The sequence below is a fragment of the Notamacropus eugenii genome, chromosome 4, assembly GCF_028372415.1.
Source record: "Notamacropus eugenii isolate mMacEug1 chromosome 4, mMacEug1.pri_v2, whole genome shotgun sequence".
NCBI classification, from domain to species: Eukaryota; Metazoa; Chordata; class Mammalia; order Diprotodontia; family Macropodidae; genus Notamacropus; species Notamacropus eugenii.
The window spans coordinates 104338661-104363572 of NC_092875.1; the positions used below are offsets into that span (position 1 = coordinate 104338661).

Below are 24912 nucleotides of genomic sequence, written 5' to 3' on the forward strand. Positions count from 1 at the left end.
AATCACTTTTACCATTTTCCCCAGCACTATTGATTTGATTAGAAGCTATGGTGTAGCATTCACTTTAGGATTTCTTTGTAATTTGAAGAGAAATCCCAGCAACAGGAAAAAAGAAACTTTACAAAAAAGAGAATCGCAAGAAGAGTAAAGAGAATTGCCCCCAGAAGTTACAATAGATGATTGAAAACAGTAGGAGGAGTGGAATGACCTCCTGTCAGTCATGGTTAAGTTGATCCATTATTCTCTCCACATCCCTATGAAAAGAGTGGAGGGAGGAGAGAATGAGACAGTGTCCCATATTAAATGTGCCTCAGACAGCAGTTATAGAGGCATGAAATCTCCATGTCTGAAGGAATCTCAGAAACGACACTAACCTATACTTGAACAAGAAATCCTTCTACAACAACTTGGACAAATAGTCATACCTACAATAAAAGACCTCCAGTGATGGGGAACTCCATTTCCTAAGACAGTTCATTCTACTTCAATTAACCAAGAAGCATTTATTTACCTCTTACTATGTGCCAGGATCTGGGAATGAAAAGAAAAACCAAGATCAATTCCTGCTTTCAAGGAGCTTACAATCTAATGGGGAAGACAACATATATTTCTACTGGTAAGTGCAAGTAGATATGAGTTCACCTTAAAAGGGAAGGTATTAATGACTGAGAGAACCAGAAAAGTCTTCTTGCAGAAGGTAGCATATGAGATTTTCCTTACTGGGAGCTAAAATCTGCCCATTGTTCCTAGTTCTACCCTACAGGGTCAAGATGAACAGTTTATATGTATCCAAAAAGAGAATGGAATACCCTAAAGATTCAGATGCTCTCCAGCCCTAGAGGTGTTCAAGACAAAGGTGATTGATTATCTGCTAGGGATTTGATAGTGTGGATTAAGGCATAACAAGAAATGATGGACTATATGACCTCTGGGGACTGTTTTACTACTACTACTGAAATTCAAGGGTGCCTAAAACTTGCCTTGTATCCCTGTTTATTTATGCCTATCCCCAAAAAGAGATGGTTGGCAAGATGGAGGCATGACCACAAGGTGGCCCCTACTTTCCGTCATGATCACTGAAATCTGATATGGTCAGGCTGAGTTAGGTTCTGTTGCTAGAAAACCACTTAGAAGACTGGCACCACGGAATTGCATGCTGTGTAATCTCCTAATTGCTTACCTGGCACATAAGGTGGGCAAATCATTAGCTCTGTTGCCAACTATGTGAGAGAGCATAGGAAGGGAAGAGGTTAGAGGCAAAAGAAAGGAGAAAACATAGCCTAGCAGAAGAAGCACAGAATTTGGAGTCAGAAGACATAAGTTCAAATCCCAAGTTAGCTAAATGCAAACTGTATAACCTTAGGCAAATCAATTTCTCTCTCTGAATCTCAGTTTTCATACTGATAAATTGGATATAATGCCCTACCTCAGAGAATTTTAGTGAGAGAAAGATTACCGGTAAACCTTAAGCCAATAAATAACTGTAAACTCTCTATTCCTATTTGACAAATTAGCAGGTATTTCCAATAGAGATGGAAGAGTAGGGGGATATGACTATCCAGACTTATCATTTTTTGTATGAACCCTCACCTACAGACAAACTGGTCTACTCATGGTATGCAAAGCAAACCACACCACTGGTCCATTGAGCATTCTGTTCCTGACATAAAATGACTTCTCTACCTATATATCCACTCTCCAAGGACTATCAGAAAAGATACCTCCTCCATGAGGGCTTCCCTGAGTATTCTGAGCCAACTTTGATTTCTTCCTTCTCTGAACTCTTAAAGCATTTATTATCAGTAGCACTCTTGGTTCATCACATACTGCTTTATATACTGGTAGTTAATGTTTTTTACATACATAAAAACTTTATGTATTTTATGTATATAATACCTACCTTATTGCCTCCTTAACTAGGATGTAGATTCTTTGAAGACCTACATTGTTATCTACATGTGTTCTTCCTCAGTTTTTAGCAGGCTGGTTTATACATAGCAGGTACTCAATAAAAGTCTGTTGAACAATCAACTGCAGGAGATGATGTGAAATGTCATTTCTTTTGGAAAATACCAAGCATGCAAATGGAATAAATACTGAGGTGTTGTTGATTCAAAAATAGACTGACCTAAGGGATATGAAGATACTTTATAAACTGCAAATTGCTAAACATATTTGAAATTATTATCATTGTTCTTATTAACCCTAGGTTATATTATATATTTTTTAAAATTTGGCAAGGATAGCTAATGTTTAAAATAAACCATCCAGTGAGAAAGGCAGTACAAAAGTAACACCAGCATGATGCACCTGGAGTAAGCTCCAAGTATAACCCCTAGCATGGGACAAGGCTACTACTCTCATGCTATGTAATGATTCACCTTCAGTTGCCCTCACAATAGCAGTTGGCTAAGTTCACAAAGAACTAACACCAAGTGGCTATAATTCAAACTGTCCAAGGGTTCTTCCATTGTCTCTAATGGAGAGAATATGCTCTCCCTACTCACCACTACAGCTCTTGGGTCCCCACTATTGTCATTCTTATATATACAAAATCAATCAAAATGATGATACAATTAACTCAAACATAAAACATATACTTAATAAAGTAAAATAAATAATATTTGTAGTTCCTCAATAAACAAATTAATATTGAATAATCAATACATCACAGTCCACATATAAACCTAGGTCATAATTTCTCACCAACAAAATCAATTTCCTTTAAAGGGAATGGTCACATACTCAGAGAAACCTGAGAGACATATAAGTGAGGATAACCCACGTGCTAAGGGCTGCTCAACTTAGAACTTCCAGCCTGTATGTCCAATACCCCTTCAGGAACAATCAGAATCACAGTAAGGTATTTCTGTGATGACTGCTCCCATTCCAGTTACAGCCACGCTTCAGCTAGACAGATCTACTCTTCTGCTCTCAGATTAAAGAAGCAAAATGGCAAGTTCTTTTAACTCACAATCATTTTTAAAGGGGCACTGAGAAAGTGTTACATTATTATATTGATAAGTAGTTCCATTAAGCAAAGAGAATTATAGAACTCCTCAGGTTGGCTCTCTAGGAAATGCAGAAAAGCCCAGTCAGCCTCTCATTCAAATGAACTTTGAGTCATCCAATCAGTTTCAAACATATGCTTAAAGCAAATCAGATGCAAAACCTATCTTTTCGCCTCTACTTTTCCCTTTCAAACCATAGTGGGCAGAAAACAAACAAACAGACTACTCTGAGAGGCTTTGCCTCTTTCACACTGAAGGATGATATCTGAAACGAGGTCCTCCAATCAAAAGGTTTCCAATTTTTTTCTCGGCAAATCCACAAATTGATGGCTTTCTTCTCTAATCAGTAGTCTCTTCAGTACTATAGCTGAAGCCTTCCAAAGTGACTCTAAACACAAATACCCCTTCCACCACACCACATTATTTCCATTTTACATCTGGAAATCCTTTGACATCATTTCTGAGGAACAGGCAGTTTTCACTTTGCCGAGGCTAATACCACCACATAGGTCCATTATCTCATCAGGTCTTCGAAAGGTGAGCCCCCACAATCTTCCCTTTCTCTAATTTTCAATCTCTCCAAATCTATTGACTCATTCCCTGTTCCCTACAGAAATTTCCAATTCTCCCTGGTCCTTGAGGAAATTTTAGTTGACCCAATCATCTTCTCAAGTTATCATTCTATCTTCCTTGTTTCTCTGTTTCCTAGTCAATCTCTTTAAAGAAAATTACCTGGGGGGGTGGAGCCAAGATGGCAGAGTAGAAAGACGCACATACACTAGCTCCGAACCCACCGCCCATAGAATATCTTTAAAAAAGAACTCCCGGCGAATTCTGGAGCAGCAGAGGCCAGAGAATGGTGGAACGGAGGAGATTTCTGTTCCAGAGAGCCTGCAAACCTCTTGCAAAAGGTGCCTCGTGCTGCAGACCCAGAGTAGAGCCCAGCCCTCCTTGGCCACGCAGCGCCAAGAGGAGCACATCCAAGTGGGCTTCGGGGACAGAATCTCCAGCAGCCGCATGGGTCCCTCCACTCCCAGATGATGGGGGTCAGTGAGAGAGTCTCTCTGGTGGGTCGAGAGGCCCCCTCAGAAGGCAGCAGTGGAGGCAGGAGCAGACCCAGGGCTCCCCAAGCAGGCAGGAGCCTGAATCCATTGTTGAAGGTCTCTGCATAAACCCCCTGAGGGAACTGAGCCAGTGAGGCAGCCCTGCCCCCACTTGAGCACCTGAACTTGATCTCACACTGAATACCAGGCCCGCCCCCGCTGAAAGCCCTGAGGCTGGGAAGCAGCATTTGAATCTCAGACCCCAAGTGCTGGCTGGGAGGATCTGGAGGCCAAGTGGGTGTGAAGAGAATACTCAGAAGTCAAGTCACTGGCTGGGAAAATGCCCAGAAAAGGGAAAAGAAATAAGACTATAGAAGGTTACTTTCTTGGTGAACAGGTATTTCCTCCCTTCCTTGCTGATGAGGAAGAACAATGCCTACCATCAGGGAAAGACACAGAAGTCAAGGCTTCTGTATCCCAGCCCACTCAATGGGCTCAGGCCATGGAAGAGCTCAAAAAGGAATTTGAAAATCAAGTTAGAGAGGTGGAGGAAAAGCTGGGAAGAGAAATGAGAGACATGCAGGCAAAGCATGAACAGCAGGTCAGCACCCTGCTAAAGGAGACCCAAAAAAATGCTGAAGAAAATAACACCTTGAAAAATAGGCTAATTCAATTGGCAAAAGAGGTTTAAAAAGCCAATGAGTAGAAGAATGCTTTCAAAAGCAGAATTAGCCAAGTGGAAAAGGAGGTTCAAAAGCTCACTAAAGAAAATAGCTCTTTCAAAATTAGAATGGAACAGATGGAGGCTAATGACTTTATGAGAAACCAAGAAATCACAAAACAAAACCAAAAGAATGAAAAAATGGAAGATAATGTGAAATATCTCATTGCAAAAATAACTGACCTGGAAAATAGATCCAGGAGAGACAATTTAAAAATTATGGGACTACCAGAAAGCCATGATCAAAAAAAGAGCCTAGACATCATCTTTCATGAAATTATCAAGGAAAACTGCCCTGAGATTCTAGAACCAGAGGGCAAAATAAATATTCAAGGAATCCACAGAACACTGCCTGAAAGAGATCCAAAAAGAGAAACTCCTACGAACACTCTGGCCAAATTCCAAAGTTCCCAGGTCAAGGAGAAAATATTGCAAGCAGCTAGAAAGAAACAACTCAAGTATTGTGGAAATACAATCAGGATAACACAAGATCTAGCAGCTTCTACATGAAGGAATTGAAGGGCGTGGAATAGGATATTCCAGAAGTCAAAGGAACTAGGACTAAAACCAAGAATCACCTACCCAGCAAAACTGAGTATAATACTTCAGGGGAAAAGTTGGTCTTTCAATTAAATAGAGGACTTTCAGGCATTCTTGATGAAAAGACCAGAGCTGAAAAGAAAATTTGACTTTCAAACACAAGAATCAAGAGAAGCATGAAAAGGTAAACAGCAAAAAGAAGTCACAAGGGACTTACTAAAGTTGAACTGTTTACATTTCTACATGGAAAGATAATATTTGTAACTCTTAAAACTTTTCAGTATCTGGGTACTGGGTGGGATTACACACACACACACATGCACACACATGCACACACATGTAGAGACAGAGTGCACAGAGTGAATTGAAGAGGATGGGATCATATCTTAAAAAAATGAAATCAAGCAGTGAGAGAGAAATATATTGGGAGGAGAAAGGGAGAAATGGAATGGGGCAAATTACTTCTCATAAAAGAGGCAAGCAAAAGACTTTTTAGTGGAGGGAAAAAGAGGGGAGGTGAGAGAAAAACATGAAGTCTACTCTCATCACATTCCACTAAAGGAAGGAATAAAATGCACATTCATTTTGGTATGAAAACCTATCTTACAATACAGGAAAGTGGGGGATAAGGGGATAAGCAGTGTGGGGGGGATGATGGAAGGGAGGGCTTGGGGAGGAGGGAGCAATTTGAGGTCGACACTCGTGGGGAGGGATAGGATCAAAAGAGAGAATAGAAGTAATGGGGGACAGGATAGGATGGTGGGAAATATAGTTAGTCTTATACAACACAACTATTATGGAAGTCATTTGCAAAACTACACAGATTTGGCCTATATTGAATTGCTTGCCTTCCAAAGGGAAGGGGTAGGGAGGGAGGGAGGTAAAGAAGTTGGAACTCAAAGTTTTAGGAACAACTCTTGAGTACTGTTCTTGCCACTAGGAAATAAGAAATACAGGTAAAGGGGTATAGAAAGTTATCTGGCCCTACAGGACAAAAGAGAAGATGGTGACAAGGGCAGAGAGGGATGATAGAAGAGAGAGCAGATTGGTGATAGGGGCAATTAGAATGCTCGGTGTTTTGGGGTGGGAGGAGGCGACAAAAGGGGAGAAAATTTGGAACCCAAAATTTTGTTAAAATGAATGTTAAAAGTTAAATAAAAAAAGAAAAAAGAAAAGAAAAAAAGAAAGAAAATTACCTGAACTGGTTGCCTCTACTTCCTCTTCTTAAACTAACTTTTCAACTAATTTTAATCTAGGTTCCAACCTCATCACTCAAATGCAATTGCTTTCTCCAAGGTTGCCAATGATCTCTAAACTGTCAAATCCAATGGCCTCTTCTCAGTTTGTATCCTTCTTGATCTCCATACAGCATCTGACAATGCTGACCACCACTTGCTTCTTGATATTCTGATATTTCTGGATATTCCCCAGGTTTTTTGTAAAACATAACAACTGTCTCTTGATTTTCTCCCTACACACCAAGAAGCTACTACTGAGTCTCCTTTGTAGGATCATCTTCTCTGTCTCAGTCTTAGCCATGGGTTTACCCCAAGACTCTATCTTGAGCCCTCTCATTTTTCTCTTTCTAGACTCTTTTTTGTTCATAGATCTCATCTGTTCCTATTACTTCAAACATAATTTCTATGCCTAATACATATATATACACACATATATACATACATACATATATATATATATATATATATATATATATATATATATATATATATATATATATATATATATATATATATATATATATATATAGTCAGATTTATATAGCCAGCTCTGGAATGTATCTTCAGCAACATACAATCCTCTATCATTAACTGGTCATTGGACATTTCCTACTAGATATCCCATAAATATATAAAACCCAACATTTCCAAAAGAGAACTAATTTTCTTTCTCTCTAAACCATCTTTTATTTCTAACTTCTCTGTTTCTCTTTAGGGGACCATTATCCTTCCAATCACCCAAGTTCACAACTTCAAAATCATCTTCAACACATTTTTCTCATCTCTCAGCTCCAAACAGTTGCTGACATGTCAATTTATTTCCACAGCATCCATCACATCCATACCCTTCTCTCTATTCACATGGCCAACATCTAATTCACATCTTTACTGCCTCTTATCTGGATAATTACAGTAGCTCTCTAACTGGTTTCCTAACTCCAATCTCTCCACTCTCAAATCCATCCTCCACACAACTGCCAGACTGACAATCCTAATGCACAAGTTAGGCCCTGCTTAAGAAGCTCCACTATTGCCCCTTGAGTAAAATAAAACTCTTCTACTCTTCTTTACAGTATTTAAATCCCTTTATAGTCTGGCTCCACGCTACCTTTCCAGGATTACTGTATATTATTCCCCCTAATTCACTCTAAGATACAGGTATACTGTCCTATTTGTTGTTCCCTATACACATCTTTCTACTTCCTGTCTTCATACCTTTGCATAAGCTGTATCCCATGACTGTAATGCACTCCCTTCTCAATTTCAGTTGAGTGATGAGGTTGGAAGGGAAACTTGCAGCTTCCTTCAAGGCTCAGATCAAGTTCCATCTTGTACATAAAGCCTATGGCAAATCAGCTGATTTCTAGGGCTCTGAAATTATTTTCTTTGTGTACATTTGTCCTTACTTATCTGTGTATGTATTGTTCTCTTGCCACCTACACACCCCACTCTCTACCCTGGCCATCTCCCCAATATCATCATAAGCCAGTAGACTGAGGGCAGGAGACTATTTCATTTTTATCTTTGTATGCCTAATACCTATAGGCAATGTAGTTCAGTGGATAGAGGGTAAGTCTTGGAATAAGAAAGACCTTGGTTCAAGTTTTCTGCCTCTATATCTCTGGGTAGAAAGATGGAATCACATTCTATATCCTCAAACTCTCTAAGACTATGTTATAAACCAACAGTAAATTTCTATCAACAAAAGAACTTTCCCCACATGGATAAAATCATAGGTCAATACTCCCTTTCCCCCAACATAGATAGATAAATAGATGGATAGATAGATAGATAGATAGATAGATAGATAGATAGATAGATAGATAGATAGATAGATGATAGATAGATACATATAAAAGCATTATTCACGTTTTAATCAACATCTTCATGAAAACAAAAGAGAAAAAAGTCAGAGAACATTCTATCTTGCTTTTAATCTACCTCATATTTATTTTTATGCCCAGGCAAATTTTAGGCCACATGTGTGTATGTGCGTGTATGTGTGCGCACACAAGTGAGTGTGTAAATTATTCCTGGTCCCTGTACGTTAAGGACGTAGGCTTTTAAAGTAGTTTTAAAAACAAACTTCACATTCTTGTGAAACCCACTTAGTGAGTCTCTGAGATTTATATTTAGATGTGAGATTATGTAAGGGCTCTTGGGACAGCTTTATGAGGCAGACCAAGAGAGATCATTAGCCTTGTGCTGCTCTGATTACTGATGGAACCAATTAACTGGCAGATTTCCTTCTCCTCAGCCTCCTTTTGCTGTTCCTCTTTCCCTGTCACCCTCACCTTCCCTTTTACCTAGCCTGCTCATTGTTTGATTTTCAGGACCTTCTTTTCCTGTACTCTGATGGGACAGAAACTGAGAGGTCTATATGGGGTCTGATAAGACCTCTTTAGCGATATCCTGCATACCACCACCATATTAATCTTCCTAAAATTCCCTAGCTAAAAGACAGTTCCTGATGCATACATGCATGTATACAATTGATACAGATATAATTGATTTCATATATATATATATATATAAAATTGTTATAATTATAATTTATTTCTAGGATGGGCATTCAAGGTCCTTCACTAACTGGTTCCACCCAACCTATCCTAACTTTTTTTGTCATTCAGTTGTTTCAGTTGTATCCAATTCTCTATGATACCATTTGGGGTTTTCTTGGCAAAGATACTGGAGTGGCTTTCCATTTCCTTCTTCATCTTTTACAGATGAACAAACTGAAGCAAATAGGGTTAAGTGATTTGCTCAGGGTTGCACAACTAGTAAGTATCTAAAGCCAGATTTGAACTCAGGTCCTCCTGATTCCAACCCCAGTGCTATCATAACTCATCTTCCCATATTTGAGAATGTCCCTACTATAACTAGGTCTTCTCAGCTTCCCCAGCATATATCTTACTTATTCCCAGTTATCTATGCATTTGCCTATGCAACATATCCTTAGATCAGAGTCATTCCTCCATTCTCTCTGTCAGTGCAAATAATACCTATACTTAAGTCATAGAAACATAGATTTAGAATTGGAAGCCAACAGAGAGGCCATCTAGTCTAGCACCATCATTTTACAAATGAGAAAATTAAGAATCTTATAAGGCAAGTGACTTGAATATAGCTAGTAAGAGTCAAGATGAGGATTCAAACCAAGATTTCCTCTAATGGCAAAGTCAATTCTTACAAAAGAACTCTCAAGACATTTCTTAAGTTCTATCTCCTTTGAAAACTCTTCTCTAAATCCTTCAGTCCAGAGTGATGGAGTCACAAACTGAAGATTCTTAGAATGAAACTAAAATCTAACTTAATTGAACCCCCTAATTTTATTGGGGAGGAAAATAAGACCCAAAGAAGTTTAGTAAGTCACCCGCAGCTGATAAGTGGCAGATCCAGCCCCAACCTCAGATCTCCTAATTCCAATGGCCTTTCACTTATGTCCAAATCCTTTGTTACTATCCTTATATCATCTGAGCTACAGAGTTTATCACTGTTATTCACATTGACACATTGTCACTTGTGAGAAATGAATGGGATATTTGCAAAAGACTTTGTAAAAGAAGAAACACAAGTTATCAATAGCCATCAGAAAAATATTTCCCATATCATTAATAATTAAGAGAAATGCAAACTAAAGAAACTCTAAGATTGTATCTTTCAACCCACAACATTGACAATTTTTGCCAAAAAGTTGTGTTGTAAGTTTTGGAGCAGCTACAGGAAAACAGGAATATAAATGAATTTGTGGTAGAATGGTAAATTAGTGAAGCCATTATAGAAAGAATTTGGATTGATACCCCAAAAATCACTAAACTATATACCCTTTGGCTCAGCAACATCTCTACTAAGCCTATACCCCAAAGAGATCAAAGACAGAAGAAAAAGGCCCATATACAAAAAAATTCTTATAACAACTTTTTTTATGGTGGAAAAGACCTGGAAACTCAGTGGATGCCCATCAATTTTGGAATGGCTGATCTAATTATAGTACATGTGTATGGCATATGAATTATGGTATGTGAATTCCAGAGAATGGAATACTATGGTGCCATGGGAAATGACAAAGTGGTTTTAGAGATACCTGGAAAGATTTGGAAGAACTAAGGCAGAGAAAAGAGCAGAACAACTTATAACAATATAATAAAATAACAACTATAAGGGCAAACAACTTTAAAAGATCTAAGAACTGATTATCACAATGATCAACTACCATCCCAGAAGCCAGTTGATGAACAATGCCACCCACCTCCTAACAGAAGTAGTTAACTCAAGGGGCAGAGTAAGACATACATTTGGGACATGGCTAATGTGAGGATTTGTTTAGACTGACAATACATATTTGTTGCAAAGGTATTTTCCCCCTAATGGTGGGGAAGGTTTTTGTTCATTTGAATAACATAAAATTTAGAGCAGATAAAGGGAAAAAGAGACTTTTGTAAAACTTAAGACATATGTAAATGTCAATTGTCTTTATTATAGAATCTCTTGTCTATTTCATGTGATAATAACTCATTATTATGTAATAATAATAACTCCATTTCGATGATCTCCAGCTTGTCAATATCCTTCAGGAGGTCCCTAAAACTGGATACAATACTACAGGTAGGGTCTGACCAGAAATTGCAACAATCTCTCCTCAAAGAAATGCCATGTGGGAAAAAGCAGGTCCTTTTTTAACCCAGAAAATAGTTTTAGCCTTCTTGGGCATTCAAGGAGTAGATGATCTCATGTGTACTTTGCCTTTATAGGCTTTTGGAAATGCACATCTCCCAAAATGTCTTGTCTATTGTTTGCTGCCCAATGGTGTCCAAGGTTACTATGGAATATAATGAAGGCATAACAAGGGATTGTCCAATGGGGGCTGAGGACTCCTGCTATGCACAAGGAGCCCTATCTGCTGCAACTCACATGGAAGACTTACTGAACTTGCATCTGGAATTGTGTGATGACACTTAATGAAGGGACTTTTCCTGTAATTCAAAGCATGCACAGGTGTTCTGTGACTGTCTCCTGACCACTTACTGTCTGGTGACTAAATGTTTCTTTGTCTATGGAGCTGAAAATAAGTGTACATAAAAAAAAAAAACTAAATGGGAGGAACTCAACTTCTGTCTTTTACTTGTGGTGATGAAGACAAGAACTGTTGTAAACTTCTTGGTCAGGATAGAGAGAGGTAGTAGCATCAATGGTCTAATCTGCCCATCTAGGCTGAGAAGTGGCCTAACACTTGACGCTTAGCATGTAGTAGGTGCTATGTAAATACTTATTCCTTTCCCTTTTTTCTCCATTTCCTTTCCTTCCCTTCCCTGTTGTCTTTCTTTGCTCTTGGTAGGTGAGTGACTATCTAGGGATTCATTAAACTAGACTGAGACTTTGTGAGCTTTGAAAGATCAGAAGAACCAACAAAGATCCAGCAGTTAAACTCAGGAAAGTTTTATCTCTGAAAAGTAACCTACTTGACTTACCTCAACAGTCAATCAATCCAGCAGTTAAGACAAGGTGTACCATAAACAAAGCAGCAATGTGTCCATTAGCCACACTACATCTAAAAGTAAATTCAGTGGTGGAATTTTTTTTTTTTGTACTCTCTTTAGGTTTGAGCCTGCTCTCCCCAAAGAACCAAAGGGCTATTTATGTAGGAAAGGGTGCTTCCAGTCTGAGAAGTCATTATTCTTTGGTTTTCTTTATATCTTTTCAGTATATATCTTACCCTTCGCACAGAGCCTGGCACACAGTAAATGCTTATAAATGCCTGCTGACCAATTTTACAAAAGATAATTGATTTTCAGTGTTATCAAGGAGATATCAATGGGTTAAATAAAATTGGTATGCTAATCACTGGTGATTATGTTGGGGAAAACACACCATAGAGGACAGTAACTATAATATCAAAAGAAGTCCATTCTGGGAACCATACCTGCCAATAGTTAGGGTTGGGGGAGGAGGCCCAAAGTTTATGTTTGGGATGCATAGGGCAAAGATACAGAACTGAAAGGAACACAGTGGCTCTCTAGTTCAATCACCTCTTTTTACCCAAAGGGGAAAATGAAGCCCAGGGAGACTATCACTTGCCAAGATTACCCAGGCACTAAGTGCCAACACTAGAATTTGAACACTGGTCATCTAATTCCAGATCAAATTATCTTTCTAATATTTTTTAAGAGGAGAGAAGGCAAGGCAATTGGGGTTAAGTGACTTGCCCAAGGTCACACAGCTAGTACGTGTCAAATGTCTGAGACTGGATATGAACTGAAGGTCTCCTGACTCCAGGGCTGGTCATCTATTCACTGTGCCATCCAGCTGCCCCTTTGTCTTACTAATATTGATGCCAACAGTTTGGTAAGCTCTCTAGCTTGAAGTTATTCATGGGCCAGTTGTAGGAGAGGGAACACTGTGGGGAGGGGGTATGAGATGTATTGCTGTTGAGCAGATGAGGCTGTGCTTAAACATTTTCATGGATGCATAAAATGACCAGGGCAGATAGATAGACATATGACTGATAGGCAGGCAGGCAGGCAGACAGATCAAACAGGTAGATAGACAAGTAATACAGGTGGATAAGATAGGTAGGTAGGTAGATAGATAGATAGATAGATAGATAGATAGATAGATAGATAGATAGATAGAGATGGAGATATGTTTGTATCTATATACAGTCCCACAACGTATGTACAGAGTAGGTAAATGTGACTGGGCAAGTGTAAAAAAATTCTGGGAGTTCTGATGGACTACAAGCTCAATATGAATTAGCAGTGGGACATAACAACCACCCTAACCCATCCCCAATCTAGTACAATTCTATGCTTCATCAAGAAAGATATAGTGTCCCCATTTGATAAATGGTCAAAGGATATGAACAGGTAGTTTTCAGAGGAAGAAATTAAAGCTATCTATAGTCATATGAAAAAATGCTAGTGAAAAAATCACTATTGATTAGAGAGATGCCAATCAAAACAACTGTGAGGTACCACATGACACTTGTCAGATTATGTAATGTGACAAAACCAGAAGAAGATAAATGTTGGAGAAGATGTGGGAAAGTTGGAACACTAATTCATTGTTGGTGGAGCTGTGAGCTGATCCAACCATTCTGGAGAGCAATTTGGAACCATGGCCAAAGGACTACAAAAATGTGCATACTCTTTGACCCAGCAATATCACTTTTATGACTGCATCCCAAAGAGATCATAAAAATAGGAAAAGGTTCCACATGTACAAAAATATTTATAGCAGCTCTCTTTGTGGTAGCCAAGAATTGGGAATCAAGGGGATGCCCATCAATTAGGGAATGAACAAGTTGTGGTATATGAATGCAATGGAATATTATTGTGCTATAAGAAATGATGAACAGAAAGACTTCAGAGAGGCCTGGAAAGACTTATATGAACTGATGCTGAGTGAAAGGAGCAGAACCAGGAGAACTTTGTACACAGCAACAACCACAGTGTGCGAGGAATTTTTCTGGTAGACTTAGTACTTCATAGCAATGCAAGGACCTAAAACATTCCCAATGGACTTTTGAGGCAAAATGCCTTCCACATCCAGAGAAAGAACTATGGAATTGGATTGCAGAATGAAGCAGACCATTTTCTTTTGTATTATATTTTGTTTTTTTATGGTTTCTCCCATTCATTTTAATTTTTCTATTCATTATGACTAAGGTGAAAATGTGTTTAATAGGAATGTATGTGTGGAACCTATATAAGATTGCGTGCTGTCTTGGGGAGGGAGGGGGAAGAGAGATGGGAAAGAGGGGGAGGAAGGGGAAAAGATCTAAGATACATGGAAGTGATTGTAGAACACTGAAAACAAATGAAATAATTTTTTTTAAAAAAGAAAGATATAGTGTCCAAAACAAGGAATTAATAGTTCCATTTCTTCTATGCCTTGGTAAAGCCATACCTAGAGTCCTTGCTTGTTGGGGGTGTAAGCTCAGTTCTCACGTGGACAGTCTCGGGCAGGTAAAAGGTAAGGACTTCTAAACCTCATAGTTCTCATGAGGCCCTCCAGGGAATAGCTGGGAATTAAGGCATGAAACACGGGCTATCTCGTGCATCTCTGCCTCTTCTCCGTGGGATACATGCTGGGGAGAGCATCCCACCCTTGAGATTGGCCCAGGGTCTGAGCACACCTGTTGTTGTCTAGCTAAGGGCTGAGAGCAGGCATAGTATTCAGGTGCAAACTATGCGGCGGGAGAGCTTAAGTAGGGTCAGGAAAGCCTGAAGGTGCTCTTAGCGCTGAGGGGCCCTTAGAGGGCAGAAGGTCCCTCCCCTCTCCCACTCCCATTCTCTTACTGTACAATCTTTGCCTCCTTGGGAGGAGGAGGATTCCTCTCTCCTGAGGAAGAATTCACCCTGCACATGTAACCAAGACCCTGAATAAAGCCTAACCCTTGTTCAACTCTGGAAAGTCTCTTCTCTCACACGTTTATCTGGTTTGGCCAGCCAAAGACCTGCGACAGGTAAGGAAAGACTTGGGTAGCCCTTCGGCCTCAAGGCCAGACACTTGCTGTTTTTAATTTTTTTATACCAAAGTTAAGAAAAGTATAGACAAAGTGGGCAGATAGGTGGCTCAGTGAATAGAGAACTGGGCCTGGAGTCAGGAAGACTCCTCTTCTTGAGTTCAAATCTGACCTCAGACAGTTACTAGCCATGTAAACCTAGACAAGTCACTTAATACTGTTTGTCTCAGTTTCCTCCTCTGTAAAATGAGCTGGAGAAGGAAATGACAAACTACTTCAGTATCTTTGCCAAGAAAACCCTCAGTGGATTCACAAAAAGTCCCGACATAACTGAAATGACTCAACAACAATACAAATAGATTTTTAAAACAAAATGTTCCTAGAAGATTGCCACCAGGATGGTAACAAGAGTCCGACTATGCCTTATTAGAATCAGCTGAAAAAACTGGGGATGTTTAGTGTGGAGAAGTCTTCAGAGGAGTAAATAAAATCCTTCAAGTATTTATTTGAAGGGCTGCTATGTTAGGGAAGGATTCCATTTATTCTTCTTGGCCCTAGAAGGCAGAACTAGAAACAAAAGATGACAAATGCAAAGAGATAGGTGAGCTCAATCTAAGGACTCTCTTACTAAGAATTAGAATGATCCAAATATGAGAGAGATTGGTTTCCAGAAATAGTTGGCTCCCCTCATTTTAATTCTTGATAAGGTATGGATTGGGACAGATATCCTCTGAGGTTCCTTCCAATTCCAACATACTGTGATTCAAGTCAGAAACCTGCATTTCTATGCCTCGATTATTCCATCTGTTGATTTATTTAATAATCTTTTCTAGAGTTTGATCAGATTCTACTATGAAGAGTCAGGGGTTCCCCCTAACCAAAAGCTGCTGCCAGCTTCTACCCCCAGTTTCCTTAGGTACCGGAAAAGTCCCTCAATCTGTTTGTCTTAGATAAATCACTCAGGACCCTACAAGATCAAAGAAACTATTTATTAGTCTGAGGTCAAGTATACACAGAACAGGAAACAAAAATCAAGTAAATAAACATAACAAAGCAAGATGTTCAGAGATCAGGCAAAAGGATGGTGGACCTTAACAACATACTTCAGGTAGCTCCAACAATGTTCCCTCTTCCATGTGTCTCCCTATTTCCCCTTTTCAACAACTGCCTTGAAGATTAATCCCCTTTCGTATCTCTCAGGGGATTGGCAGTGCCCCTCCTTTCAAATTTCCTATGATCCTTTGGGTCATATAGCATGTTGTTAAGTTTTGACATTTCTATTAATCAACGAACATTTATTAAGTGTTTGCTATATGCCAAGCCCTGTAGCAAAAATCAAATAGCCCCTGCCCTCAAGGAGATAACTTTCCATTGCTACTTCACATCCATATAGCAATGAATACTGGACTCCCTCTTCCAGTAGGAAGCCTATCATCATGCCCTCAGGATTCTAAGGGTGTCTCTGAGACATTTGGGGTATTTCTAATGTCATTAAGTCCCCATTCCAAGATGTCTCTCCTACTTACCCACCAGTGATTAGCACCCCAGTTCTACTTAACCAATTAACATCACTTAACTTTTACAAGTGGCAACTAGGTGGAACAGTGGATAGAGTGCTGGACCTGGAGTCATCTTCCTGAGTTCAAATCTGGCCTCAGACACTTACCAGCTGTGTGACCCTGGGCAAGTCACTTAATGACTGCTTTTCTCAGTTTCTCCATCTGTGAAATGAACAGGGAAAGGAAATGGCAAACCACACCAGTATCTTTGCCAAGAAAACCCCAAATGGAGAGACAAAGAGTTGGACAAAACTGAACACCAAGCCTTTACAAAAGGATATTTACTTTGAAGATAGAGCAAGAACAGAAGTATAAGTATCCGTCACCACCTCACTCCCCAATACCTGGAGGCACATTCTCTTCTATACCAACTCAGTCCTTGGGAAGAATAGGTTCAAATTTAAGTTTTTACATAACTTTTGAGCCATCACATTCATTTCCAAATAAGAAATGGAGATAGCTGGATGAGTCTGAATCTTGGCTACAGCTGGACTGGGTCAGACAGGTCACTGGGGACTTAACTCATCTCTGTCTGTATTCCAGCACATCCAATAAATTCCAGCTCCCAGACTTCTAATACTTCAAGTTCCTCTAACCTTTCAAAGTTCACAAAAACAGGAAAAAACAAATGCGAAAAGGAAAAAAAAGAGACTTGTATTCATAGACTTCATATCAGCCTCAATTGGGAAGGAACCAACGTATCGTCTCTCTCACCTAAACAGCTGATAGTCAGTAAAATGGCCAGAAACAGTACAAAGGCCAATCTGAAGAGTGCCTTAGGAATTCATGCCCCTTCTGGTTACTTAGCAGATTAATATTCCATCTCCTTAGGTAGTTAGGATTAACTACAGAATGTCCATGGTTTCCAAATTGGAGAACAGGGTCTTTCTATTACACAACATCATGCCTTTCCAGAAGCAGGTTCTATAAACTCTCCCATATGGAAACTGCATCACACACACACACACACACACATACACACACACTACCCTTACAGTCCTAGTTTCTACAGAATCTCAGAATCAGAAGAGAATTTAGAAGTCTTCTAGTACAGTCTATACCTAAGAATACCCTCCATATCTCTACAATGTGTTCAACCTGCCTTAGCTAAAAGAATTCCACAGGATGGGAACCAACTATTTACCAATCAATTAATTAATAGTGAATGTTTCTACAGCAATTTAAGATTAGCACACTCCTTTACTCAAGGCAGCTCTTTCCATTTTGAGTGCTAATTGTTAAGAATTAAGCAGAGATATGAATCTCCAAAATTACTGCAGGGTTAGCCCCTTAACCTTCTGTTTTCCCAATTTGTGTATGAGAAGCTACTGCTCCTCTTTCACTTTGTTTCCAGTACTTTCTAAAGGTAATCATAGGCTAATTGGCACATTCTGACCCAGTTCCTGAAGAATAATAGGTATGGAAAACAAACAGGAAAGAGTAAAAATCCCGTCTCCAAACCTCAGAAACCCAAGCCTTCAGAAAAGACAAAGTATGATGTACTCTACTCAGAAACAGAGTAGGAGGGAAAACAAGGAAGGACTCCCCATAAGTTAGATGTCAAAACTTGAGACTCAGTGGAGCAGGAAAAGAAGAGGTTCTTACATCTATCTAACTCTTTTTTTTTTTTTGCATGTTGGATAGGGACTGACAGGGAAAGAATAGAAAATCTTAAATGGCCCAAAGATATTCAATGACCCAGAGGTATATTGGCTCTGATTATTTCATTCCCAAAAAAAGGCTGTAACACTCTCCTGAAGAAGAAAAAGCCCCAGGTCCTAAGTCCCTAGTGGGAGGACGAGGGCTACTGAAAAATGGAGAGACTACCTTGACTGGCTATGTGCTTAGGTACGAGTACTTTCTGTGATCTTTATTACATAAATGAAAACCATTCTATATTTGATGCCTTGTGAGCTTTAGAGCTTATAAGAGGAACTAAAACTTATATTATGAGGGCTGTCATATACTCATGTGACTTGTAGGGGAAAGATAACTTTGATTAGTGAGATGAGTGAATTTATAGCCACTCTTTAGGGAGTACTAAATATTAATATTCCCAGCTTTCACGTAGGTAGGGCAAATAAACTAGAAAGAAAAAGTAAATTGATCCCCAAATATACCTAATTCCTTTATGTCTGGCCCCTCATTTGAACCTCAGAATATCCTGAGAGGTATGTACTCTTGTTATCCTCATTTTATAGATGAGGAAACTAAGGAAGAGAAGTCACGTAACGGCTATAGCTAGTAATGTCTAAAGAAGTTTTTGAACTCAGGCCTTCCTGACTTCAAGTCCAATATTTTATTCACTATAGCACCTAGCTGCCTCTAAGAGCCATGAAACAGAAAAATGAGATATTTCAGACAATAATAGAAATATTCCTCTTTCATCCACCCACCAGACATCCATTCCATAACATCCTATATGTTTTCTTTGATTCAAGGTCTTCTAATATGCTGCTAAATTTAAAGGGGCACAAAAACATTGTCTTCCTGAATCATTTCCTCTACAGTGGCTTTGCTCATGAATGTGTTCTAAGATATGAATATTGAAAATATCTTTATTCAAATAGATTTTAGAGCTGGAAAGAATTTTTCATATACAAATCTTTACGTCAGCAAGATATCATCTTCTTCTTCTTCATCACCATCCCCACTTTACAGATGAAACAATTTAGGAAAAAAAATTAAATAGATTGAAGAGCAAATCAATGGCAGAGCAAAGACTAAAACCCAAATCTTTTGAGTCCAGTTCAATGTTATTTGCAATACCATTACCACTACTCTTGATATTAACTCAGAGAACCCGATTTCAAAACCAATCTTTACTGTTCACTACCTGTGTGACTTCGGCCAGGTCATTCGTCCTCTGTTGGGCTAAATTTTACCATGTGTAAACGGTGATGCCTGGATAACAGGATTTCTAACATCCCTTCCAAATTTAAGTCTGATGATAACACACTCTTATTTTCAGGTTCCTCACTGGATTCAGCCAGAGTGAACAAGGAAGGATTCATGATGTTGTGTCTGTTGGCAACAACAGCAGGAGTGCAGCTGATTTCAGAGAAGCAAGACAGAAAACAGGTGCATCTAGTGCTCCAGGAAGCACTATGGTTCCACACCAGACAAGTGTCAACATGACTGCTTTCATTGATCTCTCACTTTCTAGCCCTTACCAAGGATGCACCATGGCCAGGGTGGTAGGAATTGAGACTCGTGTCTTTCAACTCCAGGATAGGACTCTTTCGACCAAATCACAGTGACTGCAGAATTGTCTAGAGACACAAGACAACAGCTGAGAAAGTTGGCATGAGCCTCAGGGACTAGATGCCGCCTGGGGAGTAGAAGAGAGTGAGACAAGAGGAAAGGCATGGGAAATATATTCCTAATTATATCCTGTTTAACTTGATCCTCACTGCATGAAGTATAGGGCAGCAGAACAAGGAATCTGTGCCCTGAGGAAGCCATCAGGAATTCAGAAATTGTCTAATCCTAGATAATTGCTTTGGACAAGGCATAAACCTCCTCTTCCATTTTCCCACTGGTAAATCAAGGATAATAGCAGCTTGCTCCACTTGAGGGAAATTGAGAATTCTTTTCCAAAGAGAATGACATCATTTTTGCCACCTATAATTTGCTATATTTGGGTGTACAGGAAATGGTTTCAAGCCACAACTTGGGAATCACTAATGACCCTGACAATTTGTAAAAAATTAACTGTAGGGTAACATTCCCAGGCAGTTTCAGTTAGCAAAGAAACATTTTTTTAACCAGTTCAACCTGTGCATGGTCAGCAGCATATGGCTATAAATGAGATTTGGTCTTGATTAAGATAAATTGTGGAATATCCCATTCTAAAAGGACTAACTATAATTATTATAGTGATGATGAGTGAGAATTAAAATATATCAAATTAAAATATGATTTCTCTTAGATATAAAAGTGATGCCAAGGAATTTCATAGTCAGAGCAGATTGAAGTTGGAAGGGATTTAAAAGGCTATCTAATCCAATTCCTCCCTCATGCATGAATGCCCTTCAGTGATATTCCCAATAAGTGATTTATCAACCTCTGCTTCAGCACCTTCAGTGATGAGTAGCTCATAACTTCCAAAGCAGTACAAATCTAGTTCTATTGACAATAAACTCTGTTTACCTAATAAGCAACCTTTAAATTATAAAAGGACTTGGGAGTTAACATGAGTATATAATCAAATTTTATGTGTTCATATATACAAATATAAATGCACATATGCATCTAGACACATATATACAGGAAACTAGGTGGCACGATGGATAGGGCATTGGGTCTGAAGTCAGGAAGACCTGAGTTCATATCCAGCCTCAAACAGTTCATATCTATGTGACCCTGGGAAAATCACTTACACTCTGTTTGCCTCGGTTTTCTTAACTATAAAATGGGTGTAATAACAGCACCTACATCTCAAGGGTTTTGTTTGGATCAGATGAGACAATGTTTTTAAAGAGCTTGCCACATAATAAGTGCTACATGTGTTTATCCCATATATGTGTGTGCATGTGTGTATATATACGCATGCACATATATACACTCATATTATGTGAGTATGTATATATCTATATCTATATATCCATTTCCTGTATACCCAGGTACAAGGAACACACACAGACACACACACCATTCACACATATGAGGTAGGGATATGTATACATACATGTGTGTATATATATGTATGTATGTATACAGATATCCAAACATATATGGTTGTATACACACATAAACAAACATATGTATATGTGTATGTGTTTGCATCTGTCTGTACCTGTGTATATTCCACTGTGTGGGTGTGTGTATGGAAATAGGAAAAGTGACCAAAGTTAGGAGGATAAAAATATTATGTATGATAATGTTTTCCCAAGTAAAAATCAGTATCCATTAAAATATCAGGGTCTCTGAAATGCCTAAATTTTCTTCAGCTATCTTCAGATAGTAAGTCAGCTATCATATGATGGTTTGCAAAGGTGATCCCTCGATCTGTATGATATTTCTGATAGGGTATACCCAGGGTATTGACTATGCAGAAGCTGGGGATTTGAATCCCCCATGTCACTAGCTCACGTAGGCCTCTTCTCCCATTGGTAAATTCTTCCAAGAACCCCCATTTTAAGGGTTTAGTCCATCTTCCCTCATTCTCCAGACTCAGCCACCAGGTCACCTTGACAATACCTACATTTTCCCCTTCTCATTTTTCCTTTCATGTATTGGCAGAAATTGTCTTTCTTTTGCCTTGTATTTGTATGCTCGTATCTTAACACATGGTAAGAGCTTAAATGTTTCTTGAATGAGTGATCAGCTTGGAGATGGAATTGGATCTGTGCTTTGAAGAGTATGGGGAGCCCCTCTATCAATGCATCAGTATCCTCAACCACCTGCTTGGCATCTTCGTAGATGTGCTCTTTGAGTTCCTGGAAAAACATCAAGAAGGCTGGGCAAAGACACTCTCTAGGCATAAAGTCTCATCCCAAGAAGGACCCCATCACTAGAGGTCTGAATGACCTTGTGCAAAGGTTGTAAAGGTGATGCCTCTTGGACTGGATGGTCTGTGAGGTTCCTTCCAACTCTTAGTTTCTGTAATTTTGTGATAAGCAAGAAGCAGATCATACAAAAGTGGAGGTTTAGAGTCGTGAGCAGGAAATACAAAGTCAATAAAAGCCTGCAGCAAGAGGCATGTCCAGGAACTAGAAGAGTAGTTTGGCAATAAGGAACCTGTGAGATTCAAGAGGTAAGCAGGAAACTCAGTGTGAGGTCAGGTTAGTGTTCAAAGAAAGTGTGTACTCAACAAGGTCTAAGCTTGAACAAACTGTTCAAATAACAATTTGTCACATTCAACGTAAGGTGTCCTTGTGGTGTTTTCAATTCAGGCATGTGATGCTAGCCAGCCAGGGGGGATGGCACAAATAGCACTTGATGGCCAAATAAAGTACAACTGTGGATAGCTCCCAGGCACTGAGGTTCAAGTTCATGGCCTGCCTCGTATGACTGAGTCAGGACACCCTACTCATGACCACACAAGTATGTGCACCAGTGTCATGCAAAGGTGGGCCAAGAAAGAAGCTAAAGGAAAAAAAAGAGAATTTTTTTCTCTAAAGAATAGTCATTTAAGATTCCCTAATACTCCTTGCAATTTTTCTTTCTTATCTGTTTCAGGCTACTTAGTCCAGAATTGCTACTCCAACAATAGGTCTTGCCATTAATCTCAGTCTCATGGATCTTGGACTGTCCAGATATCCTAGTGATGACCTGTCCTGGATTTTCAGTTTATGTTTGCTCTCATTCTAAATTGTACCCTCATTTTCCCTTCCACAGGTGGAATTGTCTTTTCTTAAGGCTGGGGGTATGCCTTATTAGTAGCACATACTTGACGTTTTCCCTCATGGGACACAAAACCCACTTGTATTTCCCACATGGGAAATAGCTACCTGTGAGTGACAGTCCAGTTGGAGAAATGAGCAAATGCATCCTCTGTGTCAAAAACTGTGCAACAAATAATCAATAAACATTTATGAAGAGCTACAGTGGAAATACAAAGACAAAAAAATGAAGTCATTCCAACTCACAAGGAGCTAACCCTCTAATAGAGAAGGCATTAAATAAATATTTAAATATATACAGAATGCACAAAAAAAGAATAAATACAAATACAAGTAGCAGATAGGTAAACTGAGAGAAAGGAGAGAACGAAGAGGAGGAACAGGGAGGGACAGAGAGGGAGGCAGAGAGAGAGAAAGAGAGAATGAAAGAGAAAGTGAGAGAGAAAGAGAAAGTGAGAGAGAGAAAGAGTGAGAAAGTGAGAAAGAGAAAGTGAGCGAGAACGTGAGAGAGAGCACATTTATTACACACTTACCCTACGGTGCCAGGAATTGTGCTAAGTGCTGGGAATAAAAGAGACGCAAATAAGATAGTACTTGCTCTCCAGGAGATTACATTCTAATGGGGAAAGATAAATAAGAGAGGAAGAGAGGGAAGTTGGGTGTAGGAAGAAGGCAAGGTGGCTGACAAAGGGACAGAGAAGTCCAGAAAGTATGTCTTACTAGAGTAAAGTGAGCATGTCTGCCCCGTTCCCCACAAGAAACAGTGGTCTAAGATAGAAAGTCATCAATCAAGTGAGTGGACCTCAGGGCAAGGTTTCTCCAGGGTAGGATAACAGATGGTCAGAAGGTGCAGAAGTCTGAAAAAAAGAGTCATGCTGGGAAAATGAAGCAGATTGTGAGGGAACTATGTGTTAAAGGGATAAGGAAAGATTTTGTCTGGAAAGTGGTGCTTGGGCTGTGTCTTGAAGGAAGAGGAGGATTCTACAAGAGAGAAGTAAGAAAACAACGCATTCAGACACAGGGGACAGCCAGTGCAAAGAAAGAAACAGGACATAGAGAGTCATGTGTGAGCCAATTTGGCGGAATCAAAAAAAAAATAATGTCCAATCAGGCGGCAAAAATAGATTTCTGTCAGATTGTAAGGTCTCTAAGCAGAGAATAATTAATAGGTGCATTTATGTGGATAAGGAACAATATCATTGGTATCACTGGAAGTGTCTTTAACCTCTGTCAAGGGCATACCCCGAGTGAAGGCAATTTGTCTCAGAATGGCAACAGTCCTGTCTGTAGAGACAGGAATCACTACTGACCAATCCCTTCTTCATTTTCTGCATGCCCAAATCTATCTTGCATTTATTCAGCTAAGGCAAGGCACACTGCAGGGTGCAGGACTTGTAAAGGAAAAATAAACAAACGAATAAATAGAATTAATAAATAAATGAACTGGGCATAGTAGCACATGCCCATAATCTCAGCTACCAGGGAGGCTGAAGTTCATAGAGCTCTGGAGTTCAGAAGTTCTGAGCTGTAGTGAGCTACATTCATTGTGTGTCTGCACTGTTTGGCATTAATATGGTGAGTTCCAGGAAAGGGAAGGCAGAACCAGGTTGCCTAAGGAGAGAACTGGAGCATAGTGGCAATGGGGCAGGTCCAACGGTGACCCAGTGAGAAACACCTGTACTTACATCTTGGGAGAGAGAGGGAGAAACAGTCTTTTAAAAAAAAACAACAGAAAAATAATCCTTTACCTCAAGTGGCTTACAATCCACTAAGGAGATACCACTCTACTTAATTTCTCTGAACTTCAGTTTCTTCATCTATAAAATGGGGATAAGAATACAATGAGGTATTTACCTCATGAAACTGCTATAAGGATAAAATATGGTAATGTATGTAAAATGCTTTGTAAACCTTAAGGTACTATAGAAATGTCAGTTCCCACAGCTACCACTTCTACTACCCTAGTATGTTAATATTCATATTTATGTA

General features: G+C 39.3%; 1 pseudogene; it reads right to left on the reverse strand.

The window, feature by feature from the left end:
* Positions 1–4030, reverse strand: part of LOC140502296 (nucleosome assembly protein 1-like 1 pseudogene) — a 51427-nt pseudogene extending 47397 nt beyond the window's left edge.
* Positions 4031–24912: the final 20882 nt, after the last annotated feature.